Here is a 22,150-nt window from a genome sequence, read left to right on the forward strand (position 1 = left end):
TCTTCAACTTATACCACCTGTGTGAAAGGCTGACCCAGACTCTTAAGGTACATTGTTGCTCCTTTATGGTAATGGAGGGGAATAATGTGCAGATATAAATCATTTCATTTTATCTTAGCTGGTAGATCCATCCTCCTCTTTTAAGAAAAAGTACAGTAGTGACTTTTTTCACCCCTTCAAATTTGGCAAAGCAATTAACCTCTGGGTCAAGATAAGCTCAGATTTCATCTCTACTGTTTAATTCTTCACAAATTTATAGTCAATTGGAAACAAGAGAGTGAGAATTGAAAGCGCTTTTCCACTTTGCTCTATGGCATGCTTCCGTGAATGTTGTAATGAAGTCTGTAGGTCTAGTTTTGAGAGTAAAATTCTAAAGTAAGTTTTGTAGTAACATAGCTGCCAAGGGTTGAAAACAGAGGTGGAAGGACAGGCCCTTTACTCAGGGACTGGTGAAAATCAAGACCTTCTGAGACCTTTTTGCCTGGCCTTGTTGATGATACCTACTCAAACAATGTAAAGGCAATTCTATGGTTGGGAGGCTCTTGACTCTGCAGATGGGCGGATCTTGGAATATGAGAGAAAAGCACATATGAAAGTAAGCACAGAAGGCTGTATGAAACAGGGGCCTAGCATTTATCAGCACCATCATTCCCCAGAGGAGTGTCTAGTCAATGATTTTAGCGCAGGAACCACGGTCTTTCCAGAGAGACAGTCCTCAAAGTGTGGCCCCAGAGGCAGGCCCTTGTCAGAATCATTTGGAGAATTTGTTAAAAATGTAGATCCCAAGCCCACCGAGTCAGAATCTCTCTGTGAGCAGAACCAGGGAATCTGGATTTCTAACAAGCTTCCCAGATGAGCCTGATGCAATAAAGTTTGATAACTGCTGCTCTAAGGAACAGGTCCCACTCAAATGGAACAATGTACTCCTGTCACATCGTGTCTGCTCATGAAGAACAGGAGGTAGGTCTACGTTAGTCTGTTAAGGTCAAGGATAGATACGGGGAGGGGTAGACATAGATATTCAGATCTGATCTCCTTCTGATTTCTGGAGCCAGAGAACATCTTAGGATGACCCAAATGTGGCTTCAGGCTGGAGGTCTATCCTTTGGAGTAGCTGGAGACAGGGCATATGTGTAGCATCGAAGCTTCAGGGCGTCCAACATACTCTACCTGACAATGGGTCTACCTGCTTCTTCATCCCATTCTCCTCTTCTCTTGCCCTATCTGCCTAGCATCCTTCCCTTACTTCAGGATTAAATACAGTCCTACTCCTCCTTGGTTGCTAACTTTGTTCCTGATTCTTTCTTTTCCCTGCTGTTTTTTTTTTTTTTTTTTTTTTTTTGCGGTATGCGGGCCTCTCACTGTTGTGGCCTCTCCCGTTGTGGAGCACAGGCTCCGGACGCGCAGGCTTAGCGGCCATGGCTCACAGGCCCAGCCGCTCCATGGCACGTGGGATCTTCCCGGACGAGGGCATGAACCCGTGTCCTGTGCATTGACAGGCGGACTCTCAACCACTGTGCCACCAGGGAAGCCCTCCCTGCTGTTTGATACATCCTTAGATACTGATGTCTACACATACTCTCTCTCTATTCCCCTTTAGCTCAGGTTTTTATTCTGTGTCTCTGAATACATCGTGAACTAAAATGGGAAGGTTCCAGTACTCTCTCGATCTCAAGCAAAGAGAGGTTTGTTTCCTCAAACTCTTTATAATTTGCCACAGTGATTTTCAAATATTTTTTAGGATATCTAGTCATTTCTTAAAGACAGGCTTGTGTGGTATCCTAGTGACTGGAGAAAACTGACCTGTTTTAAGCAAGTGAAGAGCCCAGAGTCCATTCCGTTCAACTTCCTAACCCCTTACTGAGATGAGGGCAGGGAAAGTGCAGCCTGGGGAACACATAGATATACCTCTCGCTGACTCTGTCCATGAGGCATACCCCCTGCAAAATGGCAGCTCTTATGGACAGAGCCCAGGGGCTCTAAAAACTAGGTGATGGGAAGGTAAGTGGAGGGGAGAGCATCGGTTTAGGACATCTCACCCCCAGGGGGGATCTGCCAGGACCCTAATCTTTTAATTTGTGTATTTGAGTGAAGATTCAGTAGTACAAGGAAAAACATTTGGTGGACACTCTTTCCACATAGAGAAGAGGAATGAATCAAGATAAGAGCAAGAGATTAAAACTTGCCATTAAAAGTCATATTATTGGGCTTCCCTGGTGGCACAGTGGTTGGGAGTCCACCTGCCGAGGCAGGGGACGCGGGTTCGTGCCCCGGTCCGGGAGGATCCCACATGCCGCGGAGTGGCTGGGCCCGTGGGCCACGGCCGCTGGGCCTGCGTGTCCGGAGCCTGTGCTCCGCAGCGGGAGGGGCCGCAGCGGTGAGAGGCCCGCGTACCACAAAAAAAAAAAAAAAAAAAGTCATATTATTAATTGATATTTACATGATCAATCTGTCATTTAGTTTTTTACTTTCTTCCAATAAATTATGAGCTTCTATGGGGGTCATAGACTGTGCATTATTCAGTTCAGGAGTCCCAGTGTCTGTGATGGCTGGCCCATGGGAACCACCAGCACATGTTGAGTACATGCATGAGCATGTTTATGTCTAATAGAGTTCTGGTCATGCTCATTTGCTTTATAGATATTTGGTTGTGAAGTCTCTTTGGTTGCAATCCTAAATTTTATCCACCTATTTCCAGTTCTCATAACCATCACCATTCTTCCCTCCCATTATTTCAGTTGTCCAGGTTGAAGAATATTTATTCACACCTTTTAAAAGTTGGAGGAAATATTGCACAGGGAAAGCAGATTCCCTGCAAGAGCCTCTGCTTTTCAGAAGCCAGAGCAGCATCCTGGTTAGGGGAGCAGGCCCTGACGGCAAAGTGTCTGGGATCAAATCCTGAATCATGGCTTCCTAACCTCTCTCAGCCCCAGTTACTTCATCTGTAAAATGGGCACAATTAGGATATCTACCTCTCATAATATGTTTATGAATAATAATAAATGTGTACATCACAACCTAGCACCTTGTAGATAGTAATACCCAATAAAGGTTAGTTCTTGTCACTATTTGTGGCTTGGACCCAGTAAAAACCTCAACATCTAATCTCAGAAAGTTGTGTGTTGTCATTTTGAGACTTTCCCCTGTTGATATAATATGACCAAGTGAGAGTGCCCCACTGTCACCACTGAGGAACATAACTCTCTGACCTCTTGAGAAACACTGGACGTTCTGTAAGATGCTAGGAGACCCACAAATTGTATGAACTCCAGGCCTCACAAAACCTGCGTTCACCCACATTTAGACTTCCTTTCCAGGGCAGTGGGAAGAAACTTGAGTTTAGTAACAATATATTGGAGGTTGCTGATCCTCGCTGCAGATGGGAAAGTCATTTAAGATCAAGACTTGTAGTTGGACTAAAATAGAGATAGGAAAAGACAGCATTTATGTAAAAGAACAACACTTTTTGGTAAAAGTGCATTGTTGAATTGAATTCAGTTCAATTTGGGTGCCCACAGTAAGGGGGGCATTTGACGTAAGAATACTCTGTGAGGTGACAAGGAAATTTGTTGCCTCTATGTCTATGAGTTGAATGGATGATACATCTGAGCCATCTATTTTGGAGACACAGCTCTGGAATACTGATGTGTGTGTAAAGGTGATCAACTCTTCTCTAGTTTCTCTGAGGACAAAGGAGGAAGTGTGATACTAAAATGGCCAAATGACAAGCTTATGGTCAAATGCATAAGGAAGAATATCTTGTTTTGTCAAACATGGGATCTGTTACATGGGGTGCTTGCAGTCCATCCTTAACAGAGGCTTTCCAAATGAATACCTCTTAATCTAGGTGCAATAGTTTAAAGAAAGCAGAGTAGTGAATTGATGACTTAAAAAGGCTGCTCCTACCTCCAAGAAAATACGTTTTTTGTTAAGTTGTGTCATCTGGCATGCAGAATGATCTCTGTGTTGATAGGAATGGTTTCCAGAGAATTGGATATTTTCTAGCCAAGCACAGAATTGTTATCCTAGGAATCAAAATCAGACTAATTGCGTCTGGACCTGGAATCCTCCATGTCTTGACTGGTATTGTCAGGACCAGGGTTTGTACATCCTCAGATTCTCTCTGACTTCCTCCCTGAGTCCCTGAGGCTGTACTTTAGAGCACACTGTACCTCTTGACTGATTGTCCCCTAGCTTTTGCTTTCTTTCCTGACACAGAAAGGAAAATGAAATAACCTTTCTGTTACAGTTTCAGAAGGCACATGGCCACATCATAGCTACCAGGGGACTCAGGGGCATGCAGGTCACTAGATGGTGGACAGAACATGGGGTTTGATAATGGAAACAGCAGGAAATCATAGGAAAGGACATGTGTTACATTTATGTTACTTATCTAATTTATAGTTGCTTTTGGGGAATGGATTAAAAGAAAACATTGGAAGTCTCTGAGTTTATGGAAAAGCAAATGTAAAAAAAACAAAAAACAAGAAAAGTTAGAGGACCACAGAGAATATAGCATTATGTTAATTATCTTTTAGACTTATTGCTCCTGTAGCTCTCAAACCTGCAGACTTGGGACAGCTGAAATAATTACTTATTATTTTGGCTCCACCCCTACTTTGAGACCAATCCTTCTTGGATGAAGGGAATATATAAAATCCAAATGTACTTGTTCACCTGCTCAGTTTCAAATAGATCATCTACCTGGTCTTCCCGGGATCCTGATTTCCTAGAAACTGGATATTTCTGTTTTCCTTTATCTTCCATTCCATTCTCTTGCAGGTGGCTTCTGCCTAGATCTCCTTCCTTAATATCACAGTCATTTTAGAAACTGCACGCCTGCCCCTGAATGATAATGCCTGTATATTGCTTGGATTCTGGGCAGGTGAACTTTGAGTCCTATCTTTGGACCCGTCCCTGTGTGTATGCCTCTTGATTAACCATCACTCTGCTTTTGTACTCTTGTTCCTTTCTTTACTTTTGCCTCACCTTATTGATCTGTCTGCACTCATGCTCTTGAGTTTTATGATTTGACTCCCCATGTCCCAATCCATTATTTGGACTCCATATTCAGCAAATGCTTCCTCCAGCCTATTTTCAATTAAGATTGTTTTGTCAGCTGCCTCTAATGAGGCAAAATCAAATGAAGAGGGAAAAAATGTGCCAGACCAGGATGACAAATCATTCACCCACAAGTGGTGAATCATAATCCTCTGAGTTGTCTCCTCCACAGTTCCCAGGGGAACGCTGTTGCCATGAGGAAAAAAAAAAAGGACATATGAGAATTTCAACCTTCTTATTTTTGATTATGTCAACATGTAGTACATGCTTTTCTTAATTTTTTGCCTTTGTGTAACTGTTGTATATTTAATACACCACCTTAAAATGTTGGAAAAACTAATAAGGAACATATGGAAATCAGAAATATGATTAGGAAAGAAACTCTGGGTAGTACATTAGGTTATTTTTCTTGCCAGTTTTACAATTATTGGGTAGTACCCATGGAAGGGACTTGAGCACATGGAGAAAGCATTATCATTTAATTTATTTTATTCAAAAAATATTTTTTCCATTTTTATTTTCTATTTGAGTGGATTTAAAAATTTTACTTCTAGTTCCCCACTCTTGATGTTTTCTTATATACAGAAGAGTCATATTTGGAAAACCAAAACATTTAATAATCGAATAGTCTTTCTGACCTTTATGACTCAAGAAGGAAAACAAAACAAAACCAGTCTCAAACATCCAAGCTACATTCTGTAATTCTGTACATGCTTTTCTGTCTCTTCATTTGTACTTCTCTCTTCCTCTTTCTTTTTTCTCCTTTTTTTCTCATCACTCTCTCTCTAAATGACTAGATAATTCATTATCCTTGTATATTCTGGTGCTAGAACTATAAAAAAAAAAAAACTAGGCTCGCTATCCCTGATGCCTCTAAATTCTTTCCGGAATTTTCCCATAAAAGGATTTAACTGAAGAAAAATGATGTAGATTTAGAGTGACTTTAAAATTCAGATATACTATATTAATATGTTCCTTTAGAAGATAAAAGTTTCTAAAAGAAAAGGAGGGAAGACAGAAAAAGTAGTCGAAGCTGCCCACTCAAGTCTTAGTCATAATTAATTTTAACACTGAAGTAGATTTTTGAAAAATAATTAGTTTTGGGGCATCCCTGGTGGCGCAGTGGTTGAGAGTCTGCCTGCTGATGCAGGGGACACGGGTTCGTGCCCCGGTCCGGGAAGATCCCACATGCCATGGAGAGGCTGGGCCCGTGAGCTGTGACTGCTGAGCCTGCACGTCTGGAGCCTGTGCTCCGCAACGGGAGAGGCTACAACAGTGAGAGGCCTGCGTACCACAAAAAAAAAAAAAAAAAAAAAATTAGTTTTGTCTAGTATTTTAAAAGTACATATGGGCATTGTAGAAAATATGCAAATATAGAAAAGTAGAAAGGAAATCACGAGGAATGTTACTACCCAAAGATAGCTATTAATAGTTTGGTGTATAACTTTCCAATTGTTTTCTATATGTATAATCCATATTTAAAAAGAAGATACATGCTATATCACCAACCGTGTTTTCTCTTCTATGTTATGAACCTTTTCTAAAATATTTAAATATACTTTGAAAGCCTGATTTTAAGTAGCAACATAAGAAAAATTTATTTAAACAATCTCTTATTACTAGTTTTCTTTTTTCTCTGATTTTTCTTTTTGCCACAGTAAATGATGGGAATTTACATTGATACCTCTTTACCGAATTTACCTCTTTATGTGGGTGGGTAAATCGTAGGAAATAGAATTTCTCGGTTTTTAAATTTAAAATTTAAAATTTTATAAATTCTATTATGCCAAGTTGACATAACAGAAATGCTCCAGTTCTACACTCCTAATAACAGGGCACAAGATGCCCATTTCAATGAACCTGTAATAGATAGCATGATCATTCTTTTGATTGCCAATTTTACATTTATTGTAATTTCATTTTCATCTCTTGGACTGTCTTTTTCAAATGTTTCTTTGCCATTTGCATTTTATCTTACATAAGTTACTAACTTTTCAACTATATATCTTTATTCTTATTGATTTGTGACACTTTTTTCCTGAACATAAACTTGTTTTTCTTGCAAATAAGTTTTTTTCCCCTCATTGTTTGCCTTTAGTTTTGTTTATGGCATATTTGGGGCATTCCTTTCTTTTCCTCTCATTTCTACGGAGCCACATCTATCAATTATTTCCTTTAAAATGATTGTTTCAAATAACAAGCCATACTAATTTCAAAACCATTATGAAATCATAAATATGTCCTTTTTCTTTGGAAATTATAATCCATTTTACAACTCAAGCAGATGTATTAGGCCTTAAGTGTAATGGAAACTTCAGCAAAGACTAAGAACCTGTGGAACAGTAATGTCAGAATAGACTCAAAGTTTGGAACTGAATATAGCAGGAAACAGATGATATATGTCACCTGGGGCATTAGATGTGTGCGCACCTTTAAAAGGAAGGATAGGAAACACTGTTAGAAGCTCTTCATGCAGTTGACATCATCATTCTAAAATGGTCTTCCCTTATTAAGTGGTTGTGAGTAGCAGATGCTCTTAGGCCCCCATCCATCTCCTTGGCCTGCTTCTGATTTTCAGCTGCAGTGAGCAAATCTGTGCATGCTCAGTGGTCTACCTCAAGCATATCACGCATGCCTTTCTGCTTTCTGCCCCAGGGCCTTCTCTTACAGCACAACTCACCAGGTCTATGCTTGCAAGTACAACCAGGAAGTGCAAGGCTGTGAATCACCCCTAACCCTGTAATAGCCCTCAATTAATAGAGACCAGAGCCAGGGGGTGGATCCTCTAGCCTGTCTTCTTTTAGATGGACAATTCTGGAAAACTTTCTGTATGCTTTTCAGAAGATTATAGCAGTATTGAGAGCCCCACACTCATCCCAATGACCCTGATAATATCCTTACATCGTCTTTTTCTCCTCTCCTGTCTCATTCTCCCTATTACTTCATTCCTGTTTCCCAGCATTGCCTCCCCAAAAAACTACGTGCTCTACGTTCTCTCAGGCTCTGCTTTTGGAGGAACTAAATTTCCAACAATGTCTTCTTAAACATATATATGTTAATTGCACTTGGATGAAATAAAATCCTCAAAGATCCTTTCAATCCTCAAGGATCTACTTTATAATCGTAAAGATGTTTCCGCTTCGTTCCCCAATAATGTTTGACCATCAGGGATTCCAATCTCTGTGTCCCCAGGTTCTGTCAAATAATCGGTGATTTTTAAAGGTACTAGAGAATTTCATTGCATAAATGGAATCAACTGTACATATAGGTATAGTGTAAAAATCCCCTCATGCTATGCATTCTTTTTGCAAAGACACATTCTATTTCTAGTGTCTTTGTAAAGTGCGCTTGATTTCTCTCTCACCGCCTTTCCAGCTAACAATGAATCCAGAGGAGAGAAAGGAGGGAAGCTTCTCCCGATTCCTTTCCTGGAGTCAAGCTCTTACCTGGCTCTTGGAAAGAACTGAGCTTCCAGCTGCTGGCAGTAAATTTGTCTGCCTGCCCAGGAGCTATTTTGTACCAACCAACATCTCTGCCAGTAAGGTGAATATCGGGAGTCAGTGTGTGGACATCAGAATTTCCAAAATAGGATAACCATCACCTCCCTCCCCTCCAATTCTATGCATTTAAAATAACCTCTAGGGAGAGTGAGGAAGGGAGGATTCAGGCTGACTAGGAAATTACTCTACCACATTATTTCTATTTGGATAAACATTTATCCCACAAATGCCAGGAAGGTTGGCGATCACCACTGTGGAAAGAGCTCCATTAAAATTTATGAGCCAACCTACCGTGCAGAAGTAATTATAAATAATAATTACTATGCTGCTTAGTGCTGTTATTATTTGAAGCTGCCCTGCTTCAGGTGGTATATAAGATGCAGCTGAAATATATGACTAAAAATACTCTCATTAGCATGGCCCAAGAATTCCTGACATGGAAGAACAGAATAAAATATCAGATGTCTTTCAGGGATGGTGTTGTCAGAGTAGGTGCCCTCTTCCATGGGATGCTAGCTGCATTTATCGTTACCAAATGAGAACAGCAATTCTTTTACTGTAAACTAGGATTCAGGTGCAATATTGTAATTTTACTAACTTTCCAATTGTGTAACAGGGAAGCTTCCAAAAAATAATTTTAGTTGAGTTACATTGTTCGTATTCTGCACTAAGGTTTTAAGAACAAGGAAATAAATCTTTTCAACAGATCTTTCCTTGGATTATGGTTTATCCCATCAGACCAAGCATCCTAGAGTCATGTGAGTGAATAAACTGCTTTTGCCACTTTTGATCTCTCCTGAAGGCTGGTTGTCAACACCTGTAATCAACTCCATATAAGAGAATCAAGCATGCTTTCTCAGATTTTTATCAGAGCAAGGTTAATTGTGTGAGCAGGACATGAGTTGACCCTTAAAGAAGCAGGGGGTGCTGCTGGAGCAACTGTGCTCCGTGGTCAATGGGACGGAGAGCTGGAGGGCTGCTTCCACACTGTCCTATCTATCAAACTTTCTCTTGTTCTCACTCTCTTATCTGAGAATGTATAAGAATGAGCCCTGCCAATTATAGTGCAAGTAAGCCCAAGGGGAAAAAAAAGTCATTAAGAGAGACAGGAACCCATCTGGATATAAGAAGAGAAGAGATTATGGGATTGTGTCCTAACTGATCTCCACCTCAGTATCAGCATCTGTGATTCTCAGAACCCCAGGTAGACTAAACACACCAATAACCTCATCATACTTTATTCCAACAATTTCAAAACAAGTCCCATACATTTATCTTATATGCAATCTCTATCTTAAAAATGTGTTGTTGGGCTTTCCTGGTGGCGCAGTAGTTGAGAGTCTGCCTGCCGATGCAGGGGACACGGGTTCATGCCCTGGCCCAGGAAGATCCCACGTGCCGCGGAGCGGCTGGGCCCGTGAGCCATGGCCACTGAGCCTGCGCGTCCGGGGCCTGTGCTCCACAACGGGAGAGGCCACAACAGTGAGAGGCCCGCGTACCGAAAAAAAAAAAAAATGTGTTGTTCAAACTTCCAGATGTTAATTTTTACATCATCATTTAGAATTAGGACATACTTTCCTATCTTAAAATGTTACAGAAATGGTTAGTTTCCTGGTAGAGCTACGAACTGTATATAATTCCTAAGGTACCAAAAAAAATTAATTGTAATAAAGCGTTCTTGAGAACTATGTCGGAGAAAGAACTTTGGACTTGACTGGATACAAAAAGATTAGAAACCTGTTTAGTTTTCGAGGAAATTATATTGCCATAGAAACAGGGCACTGGCAAAAATAAGCCTGTGACTTTTTTTTGTTTTTTTGACTTTTTTTTAACAACCCTTGATACTCATAGAAAGTGGGTTGCAAAACCTGCATTTCCCAAGGAGGGCATCCTGTCCAATGACAACATCAGATGAGACCATGGAGGAACAAGGACAGAGGGTCCCAGGGTGTGGAGTCAGGGCCTGAAGTGAACAGTGAGGAAGGTGCTGCTTCCTGACACCTGGCAGAAGACACACCTACTTATTAAAAATACTGGCTTTGAATTGGCATATATTTTCGACCTACATTCCTTTGACAAGAATCAGCTTAATGGCTACACGTAACTATGAGAGGCTAGGGAATAGAGACTAGCTGTGCATTTAGAAGGATGTTTCACTAAAGCAGATTTTAGTGAACTGTTGATAGACTGGGCCATACCTACGCTTCCCCCTCTCTGCTCATTTCCCTCCCGAGCTGACTGCCCTTGTTGCCTTCTCCCCTTCTCTGCCAGCCCTCTTAAAAGTCCCCTTGTCCTGGGTTGCAGTCACTCTTCACGTCCATTCAGTTTGGCTTCTGTCCCCACAGGCAGGTGAAGTTGTTCCCACTAAAGCTGGAAATGATATCCTAAGTATTAAAGACAAAGACCTATTTCCAGGCCTCATCCTCTGGATACTCAGCCACTGTTTCCTTGGATCTTCCTTGAGGTCCGAGGTGTCAGCCCCTCCTGATTCCCCTTTCAACTCTCTGACCACTTCTTCTAGTTCTCTTTATTAGTTGTTCCTCTCTGCTCTTCCTATAAATATTGGCACTTCCTAGATTTTTCCTTTGATCTTTTTCTTTTTCATCTCTACTCAGTCTTCCTAGATGATCCATTTGACCTATTTATATCTCCGAAATGTAACTATCTGCTTTTGACCTCTTTTGACCATGCATGAGACTCACTAGACAATTCCATTCCTCAGACATTCAAGCTTAATAATCTAAAGTGGAACTAAGTTTCCTTAAAAACTGCTCTCTCCCTGATCCTTGAGGTTCTCAGATGTCATAATGATGAGTAATGTTTAGTGAATATCTTCCACCTATCATGCATGCCAGCACTGGGTGAGGCATCTGACATGCATTACATGATGAAGTCCACACAGCACGAGGTAAAGTCAATATCACTATTCCCATAAGAGACAGCTAAATTTCAGAGAAGTTAAGAAATTCCCTTACAGTCACCCAGCTAGGTAGTGGCAGAGCTAGGATTTGAATATAGCTCATAGATCTCACACTGTTATCTATTAGGCTACTGTCTGACTCAATTTCTAGTAAAACGATTAATAAGATCTTTTTTTTAATCATGTTTTTCTATACATATTACTTCATAAAGTTCAATAACTTGGGGGAAAAAACAGCATTGCTTTGTCAATTTAAACAAACTTTGATAGAGATGAAAATTGATGCTAATTGTTTCAATTTCATAATCTGAATCCAGTTAGCTCTATGACTTGGTAACATTGTGGTCAACTTAACTTGGATTCCAGTATCTATAAATAATTAAATAGAAGAACAATTCCTGAAGATATGCAGAAAGAGAAAAAACAAAAGTTATTTTTTACTTGGGTTCTAAAAATAGCATAAGTGTCACCGGTAGCAGAATAGATGAACATGCCTAAAAATAATCTGGCTAACTGTTATTGATCCATTGTGTCATTTATCCTAAATTCACCAAAAAGGATTATTTTCGTATTGAACTAATATTGAGGGTCTTAAAGGACAATGATCTTTTAGCTGTTATGACTTTATCTGCTAACATACTTGACCACCTTTCCCATACTTGAGAAATCTAAGGTTACAACATGACAGGCATCAGATTCTCAGTGGTATGTAATTGGTAATTAGCTATTCAGACCAGTTATTGGCAAATGTGCCACATTTTCATTTTGGAAATTTAGGCAAATTGCACTCCATTGAAAACATATATTAAAATGTCTGATTTTGCATCCAGGTTGATACGTGATTGAAAGTAATCATTTCCTACCTTTCGAGCCATCATTTGTGACCTTCTGAATTCCCTATTGTAAATTGCCTGTTTCTGAAATTGTGCCTTTGTGTGGCCACATCCAATTAATTGCAACACCACTCCTGAAAAGGTTTCCTGCTTCAATCTCCATAAAGTAGTTCATTAGCTTTGCAGGGATTTTACTTCAATACTATATTTAGTTTGTACTCCCTGGGATGCTGCAAACAGAAGAGTGAGTTCCCTAGGCGGGAAGCAGTGGGGTTAGAAGAACAATCAAGAAATAAATATCTGGCTTTAAAAATGGTCTGCGTTGTAAAGAACAAAGCAATACAAGGATGCTCGTAAATCAACAGCACTGCTTTTCTAATGGGCTTTCTCTTACATGAATTATCTTGGGCGAGTCAGACTTCAGCTTTCTCTAATAGGAAAAATATACTGAGAGGCTCAGGGAGCAATATCTCATTCTTATTGTTATTGTAATGCTCAAAATTTTATTGAGGCCTGGTATTGTACCCTTGGAGGTACAATGTGATTGGCAACTAGACTTAATAGCTGCATTAAATGGGCAAGTAGAGTGAATGTGAGAAGTGCAGTTAACAGAAGTCATAATTGTGAGAGCAGCAGCTAAGGTAGAGGGAGATTCAGTGGGCCGGGTGTCCAGACAGATGGGATATCCTGGCTTGGACCTGCCATGTGAAACCTTGGGTGAATTACTTCTATTCTCTGGGCCTCCGTCTCATCTTCCATTGAACTAGGATCTGAAGCTAAGATTTCTAGGGTCTCTTGTGGTTCTATTATTCTATGATTTAGTAATGGCTTAAGCCAAACAGTTCACCATGTTTGGAATCAACATTAGGTTGACATCCAAGGCATTCCATCAAGCCAATGACATGGCTTAATGATAACAGAAATAGCTCAAGAAACATGTGTTAGGCTCGTATACTCCCAGAAACCCTATGAGTAGGCATTATTATTGCCCCCATTTTGTAAAGGGGAAACTGAGGTACAGAGGAATTATATTATGGGCACAAGGACATACAGCTCACAGCTGATAAGTGGCAGAGCCAGGATACGAACCTAGGAAGTCTGTATTTTTAATTACCACACTTCCGGCAAACAAACCACTGGTGATGTATATTTCAGAAACTCTACAACATAAATAACATAAACAATAATTCTCTTTCCTGTCTGAGTTTCAGAAAAAATGAGAAAAAAAGGCAAAATAGTTAACGGATGGCGGAAATTTTAAAATCACCTTTATTAATTATAAGGCAGATATTGGAGAGAGTGGCTTAGGTGTGAAAGCCCCAGAGTTAGACAGACTTATCCCCCAGCAATGGAAGGTAATGGTCCACCTACCTCTGTCCTCTCCTTGAGGAACAGAGCAGAGAGTGAGCCTTCCGTGAGCAGATTTTTCATTTGTTTGCTTTTGTTTTCCCCAAACCCACTAATCACATAAGTCACTCTGGGCAGAGTTGAGTGAGGGAAAGAGAGAGGCCAGGAGTGTTCCTCTCACTGATCTTCCCCAGTTGAAAGGAAAAATGAGGGAGGGAAAAAATGTCTCTATCCTAACCATTTCTCCTGGTTCTTCATTTATAATTTAGTTCCTCATTTTCATGCTATATCTGGTGTTAAAATTGTTTAAGATACTTGACCAGTATGAAGATAAATTGTCATAACCAGCACTAGCTGAGCTGCCATCATTTCGAGCTTCTGTTCTCTGTGTCTTGTCACATTTGAAAATGGACCCAGGAAGATTGGGAAAGTTACCCAGGAGCGCACAGTGAAGAAAGCGTGATCCTTAAACATCGTATTTACAGAGCATAAATGAAGGGCTGATTTGGCTCTCTGTTGGTTAATAACCAAACTGAGTGGTTTGAGAATCAAGTAATATTAACAAGTAAGTGATTTATGATCAAAAGCAATTGTCGGGCTTCCCTGGTGGTGCAGTGGTTGAGAGTCCATCTGCCGATGCAGGGGACACGGGTTCGTGCCCCGGTCCGGGAAGATCCCACATGCTGCAGAGTGGCTGGGCCCGTGAACCATGGCCACTGAGCCTGGGCGTCCAGAGCCTGTGCTCCGCAACGGGAGAGGCCACAACAGTGAGAGGCCCGCGTACCGAAAAAAAAAAAAAAAAAAGCAATTGTCATTTGGGGAACATCATTTCCAAGATAGTGTTAAAGGCAGAAGAGATATTAGGAAAGGGAAAAGAGACATGATTCGGAGGAAGCCTCTTGCATACGGCTACAAGGCCATCAGTAGACATATTAGAATCACTTGGGCTCAAGTGAGATGGAGCAGGTCTCCCTCTGCAAAGTTTATTAGGCTGCAGCGTGTCAACAAGTGCCACAGGCTGATTATAACGCCATGGAGTACAAATTAAGAGATCACTGGATTCTAATTTTCTCTTGTAAGCTCTCCTAAATGAATATGCAGAGCGTACATTTCCATAACCAATCATGTGTCTCGCTTCTAATAGAGAAAATATGCTTCAGATTCACAGATGCATGAAATACAACTAACTGGAAATATGGAGGAAGAAACATAGCACCCATTACTCTCTGAGTGGAATAACTGGGCGAGTCCTAGGGTCCTTTTAAAGGCAGCAGAAAAATAAGGGCACAACATTCTTCCATTCGTCTATCCACCCACCCATTTATCTAGTCTACACACGTGTTATGCGTACCCACAATTTGCCAGGTGCTATGTACAAAGAAGAAGACATAGATCTGTCTATTTCAAGCAGACAAAAGGAAAAATGTAAGTCAGCGTTATTAGTGTGATATGTGACAGATTAGAAGTAACCAAGCAGTGGGTATTATGGGAGCAGAGAAAATGAGAATCTCAGTTTATGGGAGGAGTGCAGAATGTTTTCTGGAATAAGAAGTGGTCATTTCTCTGAGTCCTGAAATCAAGGAGGAGTTAATTAGGGAGCCAGGGGGTTGGGAAGGAGGGCACTCCCTCGGGGCAGAGGGAACAGAATGAGGCCAAGGTGGGCCTGGGGCCTCAAGTAGCAGATACTGTGGACAAGACTGGTCAGGCAGGGCCTGAAGTGAGGATCTAAGTCTTCTCTACTCCAGGAGACGAGAGTGATTCCAGAAAGGAACTTCATGTACCTTCACTTTGCCGGTTGTGATTTGGGCGGGTCAGGATCTGGTGTCTGGAGCCTAAGGGACATTCTACCAGCACAGAATCTCATGAGGAATCTTTGAATAGGTTTTATGAGAAAGATGAGGCCTGATGATTTTTCCCTTGGTGGTAGGCTTGATTACTTTGGGGCTGTTTTCTTTGAGTTATGGGTGGCCTCTGGGGTGCCACCCATGCCCATCCAAAGGTGGAGTTGGGACCCCCTCTGTTCTCCTCTCACTGCACTTATCGAGTTATGCTGTCACTGACACTTAGAAACAGCTTCCGTCTCCATTTCTTGAAGGTCAGTGGACAATGTGTTTATTCAATACCTTTGCATCCTTAACACTTGGCAGAGCCTGACACATATTAGCTCTCCATAAAGGTTGTCTAAAAGAATGAACCTATGAGTAGGGCTTCCCTGGTGGCGCAGTGGTTGAGAGTCCGCCTGCTGATGCAGGGGACACGGGTTCGTGCACTGGTTCGGGAAGATCCCACATGCCATGGAGCGGCTGGGCCCGTGAGCCATGGCCGCTGAACCTGCGCATCCGGAGCCTGTGCTTTGCAACGAGAGAGGCCACAACAGTGAGAGGCCCGCGTGCCACAAAAAAATAATAATAATAACAAAATAAATAAATAAAAAAAGAATGAGCCTATGAGTATATGATTTGGCTTTTCTGATGAGTTTTAAGGAAACCTGTTATACATGAGATTTCCTAGGAAAAACGCTGTCAATGGGGCAAGCTTCATACCAGTCACCCATCCAGCAAAGCAGAGGCGATGTTCTCTCGAGGGTGACTGGCGGGCTTCCAGGCCTGCTGTGGGCTCCTAGGGAGAGGAAAGAGCAGACTTCTCACTGGTGGACACCAAGTTTGTTCTGCTGGGTGGGAGCTCTGTAAGTGGAGAGCAGAGCACGCAGTGGAAAGAGAAGGCGGCAAACTCGATATTGCCTGCTTCTCAGTTTTGCTTCCAGCCTTCCAAGGTTGCCCCCCACCTCCACTCCTTGGGGCAGGGAAAGCCAGCCCCATGCCTCACCAGCCTGGTTTTACTTCGTTCATTAAATCATGAGCCCAGTGATCACTCACGGCTGACACATCCAATTAGGAGCCACACAAGTAATCTTCCCCAAGCTGCCCCTTGGCACCTCCTGCTGTATCATATCACAGTGTGATGAGTCCGTTACGGAGAACGATGATCACACTCTGTATTGCTCACCTCCCATTGCAGGCTGTGATTATTGGTGATCTAGATCCCCCCAGAAGCATCCAGATATAAAGGAGGAGCATGCTATACTCAATTCAGTGTTCCTCTTTAGAAGCTGCATCTCAAGTCAAACTGAGATCCTCTATTTTGAAGAGCTATTGGATAAGGCACTGAAGACAATTAAAAGCAAAGTCAGGACTCGGGATGAGAAAAATCCCTACAACCAGCTTTTTAGCTGATAAGATACTTCAGCTCTTTTCTGATGAACAGAATAATAACTTCCTTACCCCCAAACTTTGAGTTTTTACTTTAGCTGATGGTTTATGTCTCATAAGAGTATCTGAGAGCCGATGGAGTTGCGTTCAGTCCAGGAGAAATAAGTACTATAGGATTTTTTTAATGACACACTGAATTTAAAGATAATCCCAACCCTCAGGTTTAATGATGCACACATGTCCCTGAGTTGACTAAATAGGTCTGGAGATTGAAGGTCGCCACATTCCTTTGATATTGAGTGCAATATAGCACTTTGATACCGCCTCATGCTCTCTTTATGGTCATTGTGTGAGGTGAAATGAATGTTATCTAAGTTTTGCAGATGAAAAACAACTGAGAGGGCTTCCCTGGTGGCGCAGTGGTTGAGAGTCCACCTGCCGATGCAGGGGACACGGGTTTGTGCCCCGGTCCGGGAAGATCCCACATGCCGCAGAGTGGCTGGGCCCGTGAACCATGGCCACTAAGCCTGCGCGTCCGGAGCCTGTGCTCTGCAACGGGAGAGACCACAACAGTGAGAAGCCTGCGTACCGCAAAAAACAAAAAAGAAAAACCAAAAAAAACCTGAGAGTCAAAATTAGTAGGTGCCACAGTAAGGGAAAATACTACTACTCTTCGATTATGAAAGTCAGAGTTTTCATCTAAGTTTTGATATAAAATAGTTCTCTGGGTATGAGCTGATCGCTCCTTCTCAGGCCCACACAGCTCTCTCCCTGGAAAATGAGAAGCCAAACTCTAAAGTCACCAAAGTCCTTCAAAGAAATAAGGACTAGAGAATTCTATATCATAAGGTTAATTAGCAGAAGACCCCAGGTTGGTCTCCATAATTGCCTTCTAATTTACTTTTTCTCAGAACATTGCTTTTCTAGTAGCAATGACTTCATTCATTCATTCATTCAAAAAGCACTCACTGGATGAGCCCTATAGGCCCCCCCTTGGAAACAGAGTTGAATGAGATTTTGCTCTAAGCATCTCCCCTTTGAGAAATCAGTTTACTGTGTGATTGTGTGGGTTTTGGGTTTACAAAATGGGCTTTTCAATGTAATATGGGAACCCCTATAGTTTTTTATAAAAGAAGGAGAACTCATGCTCCAAAATGTAAGAAAAACAGAAAACAAACAGCAAAACCTCTCATTTCTTGGAAAGATGAAACCATAAGATCCAGATACTTTTCATATTTATTTATTTATTTATTTATTTATTTATTTTTATTGAAGTATAGTTGATTTACAATGTCATGTTAGTTTCACGTGTACAGCACAGTGATTCAGTTATATAACTATATATACATATATATGTATTCTTTTTCAGGTTCTTTTCTCTTATAGGTTATTACAAAATATTGAGTACAGTTCCCTGTGCTATACAGTAGGACCTTGTTGATTATCTATTTTATATATAGTAGTGTGTATATGTTAATCCCAAACTCCTAATTTATCCCTCCCCTGCTTCCTCTTTGGTAACCATAGAAATTTATGGTTTTTTAATTGTTACCTAAAAGTCTCTGTAGAATGTTCTACATTCCCTCAAAGGAGACAAGTAAACTAAGAAATTTGCTCATATTTATCAGTGCAAGGTGGATGCATTAAAATGCTGAAGTATTTTTATTCCATGTTTTGTTCAGGGTTAGCTAATTGCTCTAAAAATCCTAAAAACTGAGTAGGCTTATACAATAAAATTTAATTTCTCTGTCATGTTGAGTCCAATTCTGATTTTCCTGTTGGGCAATTCTCCTGAGAAAGGCCTCCTTCAAGTAGTAACTCAAGGATCTGGGGCTTCCATCTTATGGCTCCATCATCCTGTGGCTTCAAGATTTCCCTGTCATCATTGGGAAAATAATCTTACTCACAATGCTTAGTTACCTCAGCTGTGAACCAAACAGAACTTTCCTTCATATTCCTCTGTCAAGAATTAGTCATATGGTCCCTGCTTGCTGAAAGGGGAGCCCAGAAATGTTCTGGCTAGGCAGCCACTTTCTAATGTATATTTTAGTTATTCAGCCATGTTTCTCCAGTAAACACATAGCTCCCGTCTCAAGTTCCCCAAGTGTCCCACCACTAGCTGGTCCACTGGGAACCCCTGAACAGTCCAGCAACTAAAGTGTTAATACCCAAAAGGAACTGGACTCCAGAATACTCTTCCATTGCTCTCCCTGGCATCTTTTCTGATTGGTGGTGCTCATTCTATACTAGTTAGATATTTTGTAGATCACATCGGCAATTTAGGTATCTCTCCAAGCTCCATTTTCCGAACTCTCTGGCTCTAACTTGCTTGTTGTGGTCACTGACCTCCAATTCCAGATTTCATCCTCCCTTTGGGAGCTCCTTTGGACTTAATGACTGGTACCTTCCCAGAATTCTCCATCTTTCCTTCCACCCTGACTTTACAGCCATAGTCCATCCCCACCTTATTCATGCCATTCCCCTCCTGAGGGTCCTAACCACCTGTGTGGGGAGTCTGACATTCCAAGGCACACAGAGTCTTCATAATTCCCTGGGCTTTCTGGACTCATCACTGTCACTCTCCCCCACGCCTGACACAGGCTCCTGGCATCTCCTTCCTTACTGTCTCTCTCTTAGCCTCCCTTCAACGAAGAGGTATTTCCATCCCCTCCTCATCAGAATCTGCCTGGCCAATATTACTTTTTCAGGAAACTCGGAACCCTGTTAGCCAAAGTAATGAACACATCTCTGCTAAAATGTCTTAATGGTCTGCCCATCCCAGACAGTGCCTTTGTCTGACAGCTGGAGACAGGTGAAGATAAAACCTTAGCTCAAAAAGCAACACACTCTTGTTCTTTCAAGCACTACAGTGGCATCAGACTACACTCTTCCTCCCCTGTCTCTGACAGGCCCTGATTTCTTTCCTGCCTTCCCGATTCCCTGCCTTTCTGTTTATAATTTACAATTTATATGCAAAGAATTTTCAGCATCTGACCATTACAAACTGAAAAAGATTGTGTAATCTCATTCTTGGAACCCTAATTAGGTGCATTTAAAACCTCAACTCATGTAGCCAGCGACATTTTAAATGAACAGGTATAAAATAGTGGCTTTGCACCGGTTCACATTTTCTTAAATGTGACACGAGGATTTCTAACTCTGATCTCCATTCAAATTTAAGGTGCAAGATTCATCTTGTACTAGTGATTTAGAAAACGGATGATTCTTGGCTAAATTCTTAGTAATATCAGGTAAGAGAGCGAAGATCAGAGTCTAGGAAGAAAGAGAGGAGGCAAAACAGGAAAATATGGTGGGAGTACAAGAGAGAGGTTATGGGGGAGGGAAGGCTGGTACAGTTAGACAGCAGAGAAGCAAACAGTAAAAGTTAAGAGAACCAAATGTAAAACTCTGGGTTTTGAATGAAGAATGAGGAATGATAAAGAATGGATTTAGCAAGAAATATAGTAACTCCAGTTGAGTCAGGAGTTTTAGATACATGTGATAATTGGCATGTGTGTGCTAAACAGGATCAACTCTGCATTCACATATAATGAAATCTTTCATACCTCAGTTTAATCAGCTTCCATAATTATGGTTATAAATTATAACTGGAGATGCTACTGCTGGAAGAAGAAATATGGCCATATTTGTTAAGCTGCCATTTATTATCATCTCTGAATTTCGTGTAGCTGTGTTTTCGTAGATGGTTTGAGGACCGGCGTTAACAACTGTGATTCCCCTATGAATTACTGAAAATGGCTAGGGAATCCTTGACACCCACTTTGAAAATCACTTCCACATCATTCTTGTACCTTCCATTCTGGAAAAGACTAATCTCCAAGACAAAGAAAAAAAGGAAAACTCAGAACTGAAATAGAGAACAGCTTTGAATGTTTGGATTAAGCAGGATTACTCATGATCCAGAGGGATCACTTTTTTGGAGCCTAAATTAAATTGGGCGTTTGGTTCCACAGGAGCTGGGTAATGTCTTTGCTTTGTAGTTTGAATCAAATTCTGTCTATAATATGTCACTGATATGGGGATGTTAAACTTAGGCAAATCAGACCCTCCTTAAAACCAGATTGTTTCCTGTCACCGTGTAATCTGCTGGATCAGCCATAGTAGCAGTGACCGCAAACCTCTGATACAAACTATGTCACATCATAGAGGTTTTTTTTTTTTTTTTTTTTTTTTTTTTTGCGGTACGCAGGCCTCTCACTGTTGTGGCCTCTCCCATTGCGGAGCACAGGCTCCGGACATGCAGACTCAGCGGCCATGGCTCACGGGCCCAGCCACCCCGCGGCATGTGGGATCTTCCCGGACCAGGGCACGAACCCGTGTCCCCTGCATCGGCAGGCGGACTCTCAACCACTGCGCCACCAGGGAAGCCCCATCATAGAGTTTTGAGATGCAAATGTTGGTCTTTACTAGCTCTGGTCTCGTACCATTGACCACTTTCTTAATTATGACTGACACTGACTGTTTTTCTAGATTCCTGTTTATTTTGTGTGTTTTCTGTCACCATTAAATAAGTCAATAAATGAGGCTGTCAGTAATTCTTTAGATCAGTTATCTTCAAAGTGACAGGGGTGATGGGAGATGGTAGAGGTAGCATTCACTCCAGGGGGTGTACAAGATAATACATTAGCAGTAAATATTAGAAAATGTATTTATGGCTTTAAAATTTAATTTATGTATATGTTTCCATATACATAATACATTGGTACAATAGTACAGTATATACTATGTTATACATGTTATACATGCTATTATATGTGTTTGTGTGTGTGTAAAAACAAAACTATACATTATGAAGAATTTTGATTTTAATCCCAGGGCATTGAATTAATTATTCATGCACTCCATGAACAATTTTTAGTCTGTATTTTGTGCCCTGCACTATGCTAGGCGCTGAGGATACAATTGTTAACAAAATAAATACAAGTCCTCCATTCAAAGCTTACAGTCTACTTGGAATAGTAGTTCTCAGGGTGATGAATATAAGCTTATAACAGAGGAGCTTGGCTTAGTCCAGGGGTGGGAGTTATCAAGAAAGCCTCCTGACTTCTTATTCTTTTATAGTTTTCCTTGGAAATTGGAATATATTTTATAATATCCTCGAATTGTCCCATAAAGTGTAGTTTCCACAATCAGTTTATATTCCCTAAAAAAAAGGGAAAGTGAACTTTTCTGTCATAAAACAATTTTATATGTTTTCTTTTCTCCATCGCCTACTGTAGAGGTGAAATTGTTATTATATGAGCTGCTGAGCTGGAAGAA

At 41.1% G+C, this 22,150-nt stretch overlaps 1 protein-coding gene across 1 annotated transcript in view; it reads left to right on the top strand.

The window, feature by feature from the left end:
- The window catches only part of RAB3C (RAB3C, member RAS oncogene family), a 279,596-nt gene that overhangs the window by 23,352 nt on the left and 234,094 nt on the right, over nt 1–22,150 (top strand). The gene's annotated exons all lie outside the window — the stretch shown is intronic.

The sequence above is a fragment of the Mesoplodon densirostris genome, chromosome 3, assembly GCF_025265405.1.
Source record: "Mesoplodon densirostris isolate mMesDen1 chromosome 3, mMesDen1 primary haplotype, whole genome shotgun sequence".
Lineage (NCBI taxonomy): Eukaryota > Metazoa > Chordata > Mammalia > Artiodactyla > Ziphiidae > Mesoplodon > Mesoplodon densirostris.